An 11,700-nucleotide genomic window follows, 5' to 3' on the forward strand; every position below is an offset into this window, starting at 1 on the left:
TTTTAAAACTATCCCAAACCCAGAAAGTTAAAAAAAAAAAAAAGACTTTTTTCTTATATTTTAACTGTGGTGTGTGTGTGTGTGAGTGTCTATGTGTTTGTGTGTTTGTGTTTCTGTGTGTACGTGTCTATGTGTGTGTGTTTCTGTCTGTGTGTCTGTTTGTGTGTGTATGTGCTCTCTGTGTATATGTGCGTGTCTGAGTGTGTTTGTCTGTGTCTGTGTGTGAGTTTGTCTGTGTGTGTGTGTGTTAAAACACAACATACCAGAGTCTTTCTTCCATTACGTAGAACCTGAGTTTCCACTCAGGTGTCAGGCTTGGCAGCAGGCAGTTTTACCCTCCACTAGCCTAAAAGGGTTTTATGGTGCTGCTTTTGTTTTAAACATGTGTAGAGATGAACCGAACAAATGAGACAAAAGTTTTTTTAAAGTTTGGAATCAGTAACAGGTGGGTAAGTAACAGGGGATAGAGTAGACTTGAAGAGGCTGAGCACCAAATGAACACAGAGAGCTGAGACCTGGCAGTGACTCAGGATGCTCAATGAGCCCGGAAGTCTGTGTCGAGGAAGAGCTGAAGAATAGCTGTAACAAGAAACAGCACGCTCTGACCTAAAAGGAGGGCACTGGCGAATATACCCACCCTGAAGATTTTCCTCAGGGGCTCCCCGGCAAGGACTGAATGAGTATACCATAGGGAAACTGATCTATGCAATCAAAATGACACTGTATACGCCATAGTAAGGTGAACTCCACTGAACTCAATGTTCAGGTTTAAAATTCATTAACCCAGCCAGACATGGTGGTGCATGCTTTACTCCCAGCAGTCAGGGAGAGAGAGGCAGATGGATGGATCTCTGTGAGTTCAAGGTCAGCCTGGTCTACAAAGCAAATCCAGGACAGCCAAGAAAGAAAGATTTGTTAACTCTCCTCCTCTTTTTTGAAACAGGAGTGTTCTATAGCCTAGTTTAGCTTCAAACTTAAGAGCTTCCTGTGCTTGGCTGAGGTTAGAGGTATGCGTATGCACCACTATGTCCATTTTACTCTACTCTTTGAAAATGTGATCAGACAACCAGCTATGAGATGGCAGCATCTACCATGAGAAGTCAAAAATAACCAGAAAAGTCATTTGTGGAAAACATTGTGCAGATAGAAGAAAACCTGACATTAGTATCTCCTAGGGGAAAATGTTTACTCCATGGAAGGACAGGCTAACATAGAAAAAGAAATGTTTGGAAGCAAAAAGAACCCCTAAATAGAGAAAAATACGCAAGAATGAAAAAACTTAAAGGTCTAGAAATTCTCATAAAGTACAACTTTTTAAAAAGAGTTTAAAATAGTAGAACAAATAGAAGAAAGTTAGAAGGTGAGTCCAGGATAACCTGCTATTCAAGAAAAAAAGTACAAAGGAAAGAGGAGAGAGAGAGAAGAGAACAGTAAAGAGGAGATTCATTGCAAAAATGAGGGGCACAGATTTAAGATTAAAGAGGCTCAGTGATTTGTCTAGTTCGTACAATAGATGAGAGAAATACTACAAACAAAATGCAAAATTTCATTATGCTATTTTAAGGAAAATTTTACAAGCTCAGATGGAGAAAGAGTACAGGAGAGACAGAAGACAGTAAGCACATGTAGGAAAGGATATACTAATTTCTTAGCAGCACTGGAAATGAGAAAAACTTAAAAAGGGCCTCGGTTTCCAGCATAATTTTTTTTTATAGCAAGCAAAACCTTCAAGTAAGAACATGAAAAGGAAGGAAGGAGGGAAGGAAGGAAGGAAGAAAAGAAGGGAGAAGGCTATCGTAAGACAAGCACATATAAAAAAAGAAGCTCAGTTTTGGGTGCTGAAGACCAAACCCAAGGTCTTGCATATTCTAAACAAGTGCTTCATCCTGAGCTACATCCTGAGCACTAAAACAAAAATTCTTAGGAAGTTCCTGGAGGATTCATTTTGTATAGATGAGTGATATAAGCCAACAAAGAGAAAATCACTGAGAAGAGAAATAAGAAGTCCATTGGTATGGAGGAGAGAAAGAAATTCCTTTATTCAAGATGACAGTTATGCATGTGATGTTAAGGTGGTCCACACAGAAGAAGACATCACAATCCAGGAGATGGTTTGAGTTGTGTATTCACCAAGTCATGAGCCATCAGCCCAATCTCTAAAAAAATTCATATAACATTGATTCTCCTAGCCATTTTAATTGCACAATTCAGAAGCATTATGTATATTTGCAGTGTTGGAAAACAAATTTTCAGAAGGCTTTCATTCTATAAAACTGAAAATCTACACCCCACTAAATAACTACTTCCCTTCACACACACCCCATCTGGTAACCACCATTCTCTTTCTTTTCTTATGAACTTAATTACTTTAATGCCTCAAAAATGGAATCATACATTTTTACCTTTTTATAACCCACTTATTTCACTTATTAATGCACTTGAAGTTCATCCATGTTGCAATCCTGTGGCAGGAATTCCTTCCTTTGTAGCTCCAAATAGTATTCCACTGAGTATGTGTGCCATCTGCTCCCCCGCTGATGGACATGGGAGTTACTTCTACAGGACTGCCAACAATCCTGCTACAAAACACTGATCTGCAAGCATCAGTTTAAGATTGTGTTTTCAGTAATTTGGATCCCTCAGAAGCAGGATTGCAGGACCACATGTGGCAGTCCTGTTTTGGCTTATGAGAAGCCATACACTATTTTTCATTGTGATTGCATCATTTATAATCTGAACAACAACAAGGGTTCCAATCTCTTCACATCCTTCCCAAAACTTGTTTTATTTAATTATTCTTTCTCATAGCAGCCAGCCTGACGGGTGTGTAGAAATATCTCATGGTGGTGATTGTTGGTGCGGAGCGCTTGTGACTGTCAGTCAGCCTTTCATCACCATTGCAAATATCTGAGATAAATTATAATGAGAAAAGGTATATTTTGGCTCACAGTTTGGGGGATTTCTCCATGGTCAGTTGGACGTGCTTTTGGACATGTGCTATAGTAGCACAACATGATGTGAGTGTGTGATGCAAAGCCAAGCCACCAAAGGAAGAAGGGAAGGGACCACTAAAGGGAAGGGTACAACTAAAGCTCTCCCACTAAGCCCTTTCTTCTCTCTTCCTGCCCATGAGGTGAACAGTTTCAACAGAGGCCAAAAGTAACAGGGCTAACTGATCACAGACCAAGACCTCCAGAACTCTGCGTCCAATAGAACCTTTTCTCCAGCTGTTCTTCACCTCACTTGTTTGTTACCAAAAGGTGACTAGAACGTATGTTGTTTTTAGGAAATGCCTCTGCCTATTGAAGTGTTCTCTCTCTCTCTCTCTCTCTCTCTCTCTCTCTCTGATTATGTGTACTTGTACACACGCACGTGGCATATGAGCACACTTGTGTGCGTGCACTTGCAGAGACCAGTGCCCTGCTCTGCCACGCTCTGCCTTACTTCCTTCAGAAGGGTTTCTCACTTGAAGCTGTAGCTTGCAGTTTTTGGCTAGACAGTTCCCTAGACTCAGTGATTCCTCTGTCTCCACCCTTCCCAGAACTGGGGTCACAGGGACATGTCTGGCTCTTTTGTAGGTGCAAAGGATCAAACTCAGATTCTTACCCACTGAGCTATCTCCTCAGGCCTGGAAAGTTGAAAATTGAGTTCTCTTAGTACTGTCTGTATACACGAGTCTAGAGAAGCAAGAGCAGCCCCTGAGGGACTACAGACATTAACAGGACATTTTATGATAATATGCTAGGCAGCTGTGCTGGATAGTTTTATGTCAACTCGACACAAGCTAAAATCATCTGAGGAGGGAACCTCAATTAAGAAAATAGCTCTAAAAAATCAGTCTGTATACAAGCCTATAGGGCATTTTCTTAATTAGTGATATATATATGGCACCCTCCGCCCATGACCTCTGCATCAGCTCCTGCCTCTGGGTTCCTGCCTTGCCTTAATTCTACCCCAAACTCCTCCAGTGCTGAGCAGTGGTGTGGAAGCATAAGCAAAATAAACTCAACTCTTTCCTTCCCGGTTTGCTTTCGATCATGATGCTTCGTAGCAGCAATCGTAACCCTGACTAAGACATCTGTCTCTGCCTTTGTTAGTCTGCCATTGGTCTTATATCCACAAATCATGACCAAATCTAATTTTGAATGAAACTTTGCTACAGATTTTCTCATAAAAGTATTACTTTTGGGGGTGTTAGGTTCAGGCCTTTAATTGTTTTGGGTGAATTTTTGTGGATTGTTTGTTAGGGAATGGCTATTCTGTTTTCCCAGAAGCATACTTTAAAGACACTGTCATTTTTCCCAGTCAGTGAATGGTCTTGGCATTCTTGTTAAAGATCATTTGGCCATAGATAACACAATAGCTTGTTTCTAGGTTTTCTATTCTATCCTTCTGGTCTACACTTCTGCTTGGTGGTATTTGATTAGTGTACATTTATGTGTTTTCAGATCTGGAAAACTGATTTGCTCCTCTTTTCCAAACGAGAACCTTGATGTGCTATATAAATTCATCCACAGACTTTCTATTTATACAGGGCATTCATTCCATTGGGAATTTTAGAGGCTGTGTTGAATCTTTAGATAATCTTAGGGGCTGAAGACATTATTCTAATATGTTCAACTTTGAAACTGCCAGAGAAGGTGCTTGACAAAAAGTCATAAAGCAAGTGGGTGGAAGATGAGGAACTACTGGGAACTGCAGCTTTTCTGCTGCACTAACCAGTGAAGCAGAGTACCGGAAGAAGAGCAAATGTCGTAGGACAGACCCAGGAGCACATTCCCATTCACACACACACACACATACACACTAGAGATAATTAATTCATTAAATGCATATGGTATAATTGATTGTAGTAGCAAACACTTGTAATCCCAACATTAAGAAGGCTGAGGCAGGAGGATGGCAAATTCAAGCCCAACCTGTCCTTCAAGACCCGCCTCAAACAAATACATATATTTTGAATAGAGAAAGACAGAATGCTAGAAGAGCTAGATATTCATTTACTCATTACAAGATGTTAGGAGGTTGAATTTCACGTTTCTAAGTTGTCCACCCCCTGGATAATAAATTAATAGTCTTAATTCAGAGCGAAGCCCCCTGACCTAACCGTTTCTTAAAAGTCTCACTTTCTGACACTGATGCACTGGCAGTTAAATTTAAACATGCATTTTAGAGGAGACATTCAAATCAAAACAATGTCTTATTAAGAAACGCTATAATGATATATTTTAATTCGTTGAGATATGTAAAAGACATTTTTTAAATTATTTTACCTGTTTCTTATAAATGTTTAAAAAATGGCTATTAGAAGACTTATAATTATATATGCAATAAGCATTATATTTTTATATTTTGTATTTAATAAATAAGCTATTTCAATAACTAAAACCACATGTGTTCCAGAAATAGCAGCACTGACTTGGCAGCTCAGTGGCTGATGTGTAACTGCAGAAGGGCTAAGCAGTAATGACTTCTGGAAACACAGCTGGGAGAGAGAGAGGAACGGGACGGGAATGTTGTGCTGCTCTCCGTGCATATACGGCTATCAAATAGAGTTTAATTAAAATGCACTGGGGGGAAGTTTCCTGTCAGTCCGTGTAGAATTGCCCAGTCTTTAAAGAAGTGCATACCCTTCCGCGACATGAAGTTACCACGTGATTGTTGTAAACAGTCTCGGTGTTGATAAATACACCTGTCAGCTCCCCATTGCTGTGGTGAAGTATTTGATCAACAGCTTAGAAGAAGGAAAGACTTATTCAAGGTCATGACTCTAGAGGTTTCAGCCTATGGGTTGCTTGGCCCTGTAACTTCTAGCTCATGGTGAGACCTGGTGAAGCAAAGCTTTTCACCCCGTCGCGATCATGAAGGAGGAAAAAGGGGCCAGGGTCCTGGTGGCTCCTTTGTAGATGCTTAATCTCTTTCTAAATAGTCTATAGAGAAGATAGAATCTGATGGAATTGGTGGATAGAATTGATGGAATCTGAGCACTGCTGCACAAGTCAAAGACTTTTGTCTTGCAAAGGTCAATCCAGTTTGATGTGATAATGAATGCCTGTCATCCTAACTTTCCAGAGACAAGGGCAAATGCACTGATTGAGAGTTCAAGACCAGCCTGGTGAGGGGAAAGATCAAACCAGAAGTGTTTGATGGTGAGCAGGAGAACATGCCTCCCTTAGCTATATTTTGTAGACGGCAAGCAAACCACTTAAATAAACACAACTGCACATGTCCCAGAAAACAAAGAGCATAGCTACTCAGTCCTGCTAACATCATGGCTAATGGCTGGGGCAATGGAAAATGATACTGGAGGAAAATAATTTTGTGGCAAGAAACACGTGAACTTTTAGTTCTCAGATCTTTCTTACTTTTTTCCTGATTTCTTTGTCTAACATCATTTTGAGCTTTTCTAATTTGTCTTTAATGCCAACTTTTAAAAGCACTATGTTGTCCGGTCCAGAGATTTAGCACACACATATGCTGTTATAGAGATAAGTGCACCTATGTTCTTCAGAAAATTGCTTCTTGTTGGTTTTGACACTGAGGTAATGGTAGCCTCAAAGAATAAGTTTGGTATGTTCCTTCCATTCTAGTTGGTGAAATAGCTTGAGAGACACTGGTGTTAGTTCTTAAGAAGTCTGGGGGGTCTGCAGGAACTATGCACAGTTCTAGGCCTCCTGCTTATCATTATTTCAATCACATGGCTAGTTAAAATTTTAACTTATTCCACCTTGGTTCATATTCTATTTGCTTTTGTTGTTGTTTTGGTTTGGTTTGGTTTTGAGGCAGGGGGCTGATTCTGTAACCAAAAACTCACTATGTAGCTCAGGCTGACTTAATTCACTGTGATCTTTCGAGCATCCCTTTCCTGGATAATTTTTTCTTTCCGGCCCAATAGCTTGTGCTGAGCAGCATCCACTGTTTCAGCAGCAGGTTTGCATAGTAGACGTGCATATGTGATAGGGTCGGGCACAGGTGCATCAGTATTTGTTTGGAAATACAAAGTGCTTTTCTGCTAGAGAAGCTGTTAGTAATTACTTCCTAAGTAGACTCCCTGCTTACCAAATTAGTAGTAAAGTATCTGTAATAATAATAATTAAGAAGAAGAAAAGGCAAGGAAAAGAAAAAAAAGGAAAGGAAAGGAAAGGAAAGGAAAGAAAAGAAAAGAAAAGAAAAGAAAAGAAAAGAAAAGAAAAGAAAAGAAAAGAAAAGAAAGAAAAATGTGCCCATGAGCTGGAGGTTCACACAGAGAAGCAAAGGCTAAGATTCTAAGTCTCCCTCCACTGTTTTTAGAAACACGGCCCAAAAAACCCCATATAATGTCATAGCACACACATCTTTCCCACTGGGACCTTCCTCAGCCACTCAGGCAGCCGTGTGACATCTTTCAGGTGGCAATGGGGGAAAGGTGCTGTGAGCATCTCAGAAAACCTGAGTGTTGAACTCTGCTGGAGGACAGAAGATTGTTGCTTCACTTTCTTGAAATAATTTTCCCCAGCCACCACATAGAACCGATACCTTCCCAGGCTTTCTCAATGGAGGAGGCACACCTATCTGCTACGGCGCTTTCTTCCACTTCCTTGAGTAACTTCAAAGCTCATTCCCGATTTCTTTCTCCCTCTGACACCAAAACCATTCTCCACTAATGTTGAAATTTACAACATTCAATTATTCTAACATCATAGAAATTGAAAGTGATGGTCTTTGTCATTGTTGAAGTATTTCCTCTTTTTCTTTCCTACTTCCAACCCCTGAAACTTCCAGCTCTGATCACTAGTATTTATAACTTGACTCCAGATTAACAATATAAATTCAACAAGATGTAGGAATGTTGGCATTGAATCAGAAACTTCCACTTTTTTTTTTCTTTAATACTCCACAGTAGAATAATCCATTCTAAATGCATTCTGTGAAGTTCTGCCAATTTAGCCACAGGAATTTTGATGTGAAATCTGATAGGGTTTCTGTAGACAAAAGGAGGAACCTTTCTACCTCTAACTTCTAAAGATAACGTGGGTGATCACTTGAGAGTGAAGGAACACACAATACTGAGTTAAAGCTTCTTGTCGCTTACGAGGCTGTTATCTCCAGACCTCTGTTTGAAACAGAATTAACGATTTCCAGCAGGATAACAACACCCTCTTCCTCTGCCTTCTTGCCTAGGCATCTGCCAATCAGTACCGATCTGAGCACAGTTATGAATGCCACCTTCCTTCCCCCGCCCCCTGCTTCAGATCCGTTCTCTGTGGTTGCCATGTTTACACAGCCCTAGGCAGGCTAACACAACCAGGTACTGAGAGTAGAATTTCATTCTTGTCCTCCCTTTCTGATCTTTCAAAGCTCTTTCTAGAGTTTGGCCAACCACCTGACTTAAAGAGGCCAAGCTCCCATCAGCCCATCAGAGAAGGCCTGAGTGAACCTTGTTGTCCCTCATTACTGAGGAAATGGTCTCTTCTCTTAAACCCACCATCATTTGCTCCATCTTTTAGCAATCTGACAATTGACTTTTATTCATTGTTCTTGGCTGGAGAGATACTCTAGACTTTTTTTTTTTCTTTTTTTTTTCTTTAGAAGGAGGGCTAGCCTCCTTGGCTGCAAAACATGTTCAGTAAAGAAAACTGGGAAAACACCAAAAAGCACAAAGGAAAACCCATTCATAATTCTGCTACTCTGAAGTCACCGCTATTTGTTGCACTAGTGTGTCTGTTTGTAGCCATCTGTCCATGCCCATATCTGATCTTTTTAGACACTTTATATTGCAGAAGAGTCACAATACTGTACTGCTCTATTCATTTTTAAATTTGTCAGACTATTATTGTCACCATTCCAGAATAATCCATGTCAAAGTATGCCCGATAGCCCACCTTTAGCTGTATGTATTGTATCAGCTCAATTTTACAGTAGGTGATATTTGCATTTTCTTTCACATGTAATGCTACAGTGAACATGGCTGCAGTTCCCCCTCATATGACATTTTCTTCAGAAGGAAGGTCTAGAAAGGAAACTGTGGTGTTAAAAAACCCTCACTTTTTACATCTTATGACAAGCTTTGCTGCCTTCCTCTTCATGAAGGTGATTGCAGCTATTCCACTGTGGTGAACAGAAGGCCCCATTTCTGTCCCTGTGGTCCACACTGGGCACTCGGCACTATTAAATCTGTCAGGTGTTGGGCTGAAATGGCATCTCCACTCATGCATATCTTCCAGCGTGTATGTGACTATGTTTACACATGCTTTAGAATTGAGCATGCTCCAGGCCCTGCTTCTCTACATTCTGGGTGTTCTCTTTTGCTCTTCCTCTTCATCTTTCTTTGCTTTGTCATATGAAACCCAAGTTACAGTATCAGAATGGTCACCAGCCTGGAGTCAGGCTACATGGAACCTTAAAATTGTGTGACTCTGGAAATGTTATTTAGCTTCCTTGTGCTTCTATTTTTTTCCAATTGTAAAATAAAGATCATGTTTGCAGTTTCTGTCATAGTTCAATGTATATAAACTCATTTCTGATTATGGTATTATGTAAATATTCACTGTATTTTCTTCCAATATGATGAGTTTCTTCTTCTCCCTCCTCCTTCTCCTTCTTCTCTTCCTCTTCCTTCTTCTCCTCCTCCCCTTCTTCTTTTTAAAAATTTGATCTTTTAGTTCTGATTTTGGTGAAATGAGGCAAAATGCCAATATTCAAATACCAAAACTGTGTCTTAAAACTCCCAGTATTATTTGTTGACTAAAATTATGCCTTTTCCTACTGGTAGCACTGTCACTTTATTATAGAATGACAAAGGCACGCTTGTCAGTTTCTACACCTTCCGACTCACCCTGTGCAGTCCGTGTCAGTGTCAGAACCCTGTCTGTAAGGCAGTCTCACTGCCCAGTGACTACAAAGCCTCCTTCAATACCACCTTCATTATTTTTCATCTGTCATATCTCATTAGCCGTGGCATCATTTATTCAAGTCCCAGGAAACATTTTAAAATTCTGACTGGCATTTGCATGCAGTGTGAAATTACTATGGACTTAGCTGGTATATTTACAGTGTTGACTTTCTCATTCCATAAGTTTATGCCTATTTTCATTTATTTTTGTCTTTTAAAAGTTACTTGTTACTATTTCAAAATTTAATTAATTTAAGTTTTAGTTTATGTGTATGAGTGTTTTGCCTGCACGTGTGTCTGTGCAACGTGTGTGTCTGTGTCTTCTGGACCTATGACGTCCAGAAGAGGGCGTTGGGTCCTCTAGAACTGGGTTGCAGAGCATTGGGAGCGCCGTGTAGGTGCCGGAAATGGAATCCAGCTCTTCCGGAAGAACAGTCAGTGCTCTTATGCTGATGAGTCTCTCTCCAGCTCCTAAACCTATTTTTAAAAACACTTTACATATTTCCGTATGATTTTGTGTTATTGCCGCTAACTTTTTTTATATATATGTAGTAAACACGAGTCTTTATTGGCCACAGTAGTTTGAGGGGGATGAGGCCGGAGAAGTGGTGGCACCAATATCAGCCCGGCCATGCTTCACGCTTGTGTCGATGATGGCGAACTTGCCCAGGCAGCGGCTGATGATCTCTGGTTTGATCTCCACCTGGTGGATAATCCCTCAGGTGGGTCTTCACCACCCCGGCTTCTCTATGGGTGGAGCCTCCTCCTTCTTGGCCTTTTTCGAGCGCTGCAGTCCACGGTTCAGGCGCTGCCTCTGGCCCAGCAGTTGGTCCAGCTTCACGCCACAGTATGGAGAACTTGCGGAAGGTCCGCTTCTTCTTCTGCTTCAGTTCAGCCATCTCGAGGGCTGTTTAGAAGAGGATGATTGCTGCTGCTGCTGCTTCTTCTTCTTCTTCTTCTTCTTCTTCTTCTTCTTCTTCTTCTTCTTCTTCTTCTTCTTCTTCTTCTTCTTCCTCTTCTTCCTCTTCTTCCTCTTCTTCCTCTTCCTCTTCTTCCTCTCCTCCTCCTCCTCCTCCTCCTCCTCCTTTTAATTTTGGTTTAAAAAAAATAACATAAAAACTCCATGGATGGGGACATCTCTACAAGCTAGAAACCTAAGACTGTAGGTCTGACTCCCAGTGGAGGAATGGGAAAACCAACCCACCCACTCACAATTTCGACCCAAAGTTTACGCTGCCTACAAGATGTGTAGGGATAAAGATAGAGCAGAGACTAAGGGGATGTCCAACCAATGCCTGGCCCAACCTGAGACCCACCCCATGGGAGAGAGCCAACCCCTGACACTATTAACGATATTTTTCTATGCTCATAGACAGGAGCCTAGCACAGCTGTCCTCTGAGAGGCTCCACCCAGCGGCAGATCCAAACAGATGTTGAGACTCACAGCTAAACATGTGGTGAAGCATAGAGAGTCTGGTGGAAAAGTGGGGTGTGGGGGGGGGGAGGACAGAAGGAATTGGAAGTGACAGGAATTCCACAGAAAGACCAACAGACCCAACTAACCAGGGCCAGGAGGGGTTTGTGGAGACTGAAGCACCAACCAAGGGCCATGCATGGCTGGACCTAAGCCCCCTCCATAGCTGTAGCCAGTGGGCAGCTGTTGCTTCACGTGGGTTCCCTAGCAACAGGAGCTGGGGATGACTCTGACATGGACTATGTTGCCTGCTTTTTGATCACTCCCGCTGGGTGGGGCTGCCTCCCTAGGCCACAGGGGAAGAGGACAGGCTCAAGTGACTTGTTGACCTGGGGTGGATGGTTTGGGGGTGCTC

The 11,700-nt window shown here is 41.4% G+C and overlaps 1 pseudogene; it reads right to left on the reverse strand.

The window, feature by feature from the left end:
• Positions 1–10,436: 10,436 nt before the first annotated feature.
• Positions 10,437–10,770, reverse strand: LOC110566659 (small ribosomal subunit protein uS19-like; annotated as a pseudogene).
• Between the last annotated feature and the right edge of the window lie 930 nt (positions 10,771–11,700).

The sequence above is a fragment of the Meriones unguiculatus genome, chromosome 21 (assembly GCF_030254825.1).
Source record: "Meriones unguiculatus strain TT.TT164.6M chromosome 21, Bangor_MerUng_6.1, whole genome shotgun sequence".
NCBI lineage: Eukaryota > Metazoa > Chordata > Mammalia > Rodentia > Muridae > Meriones > Meriones unguiculatus.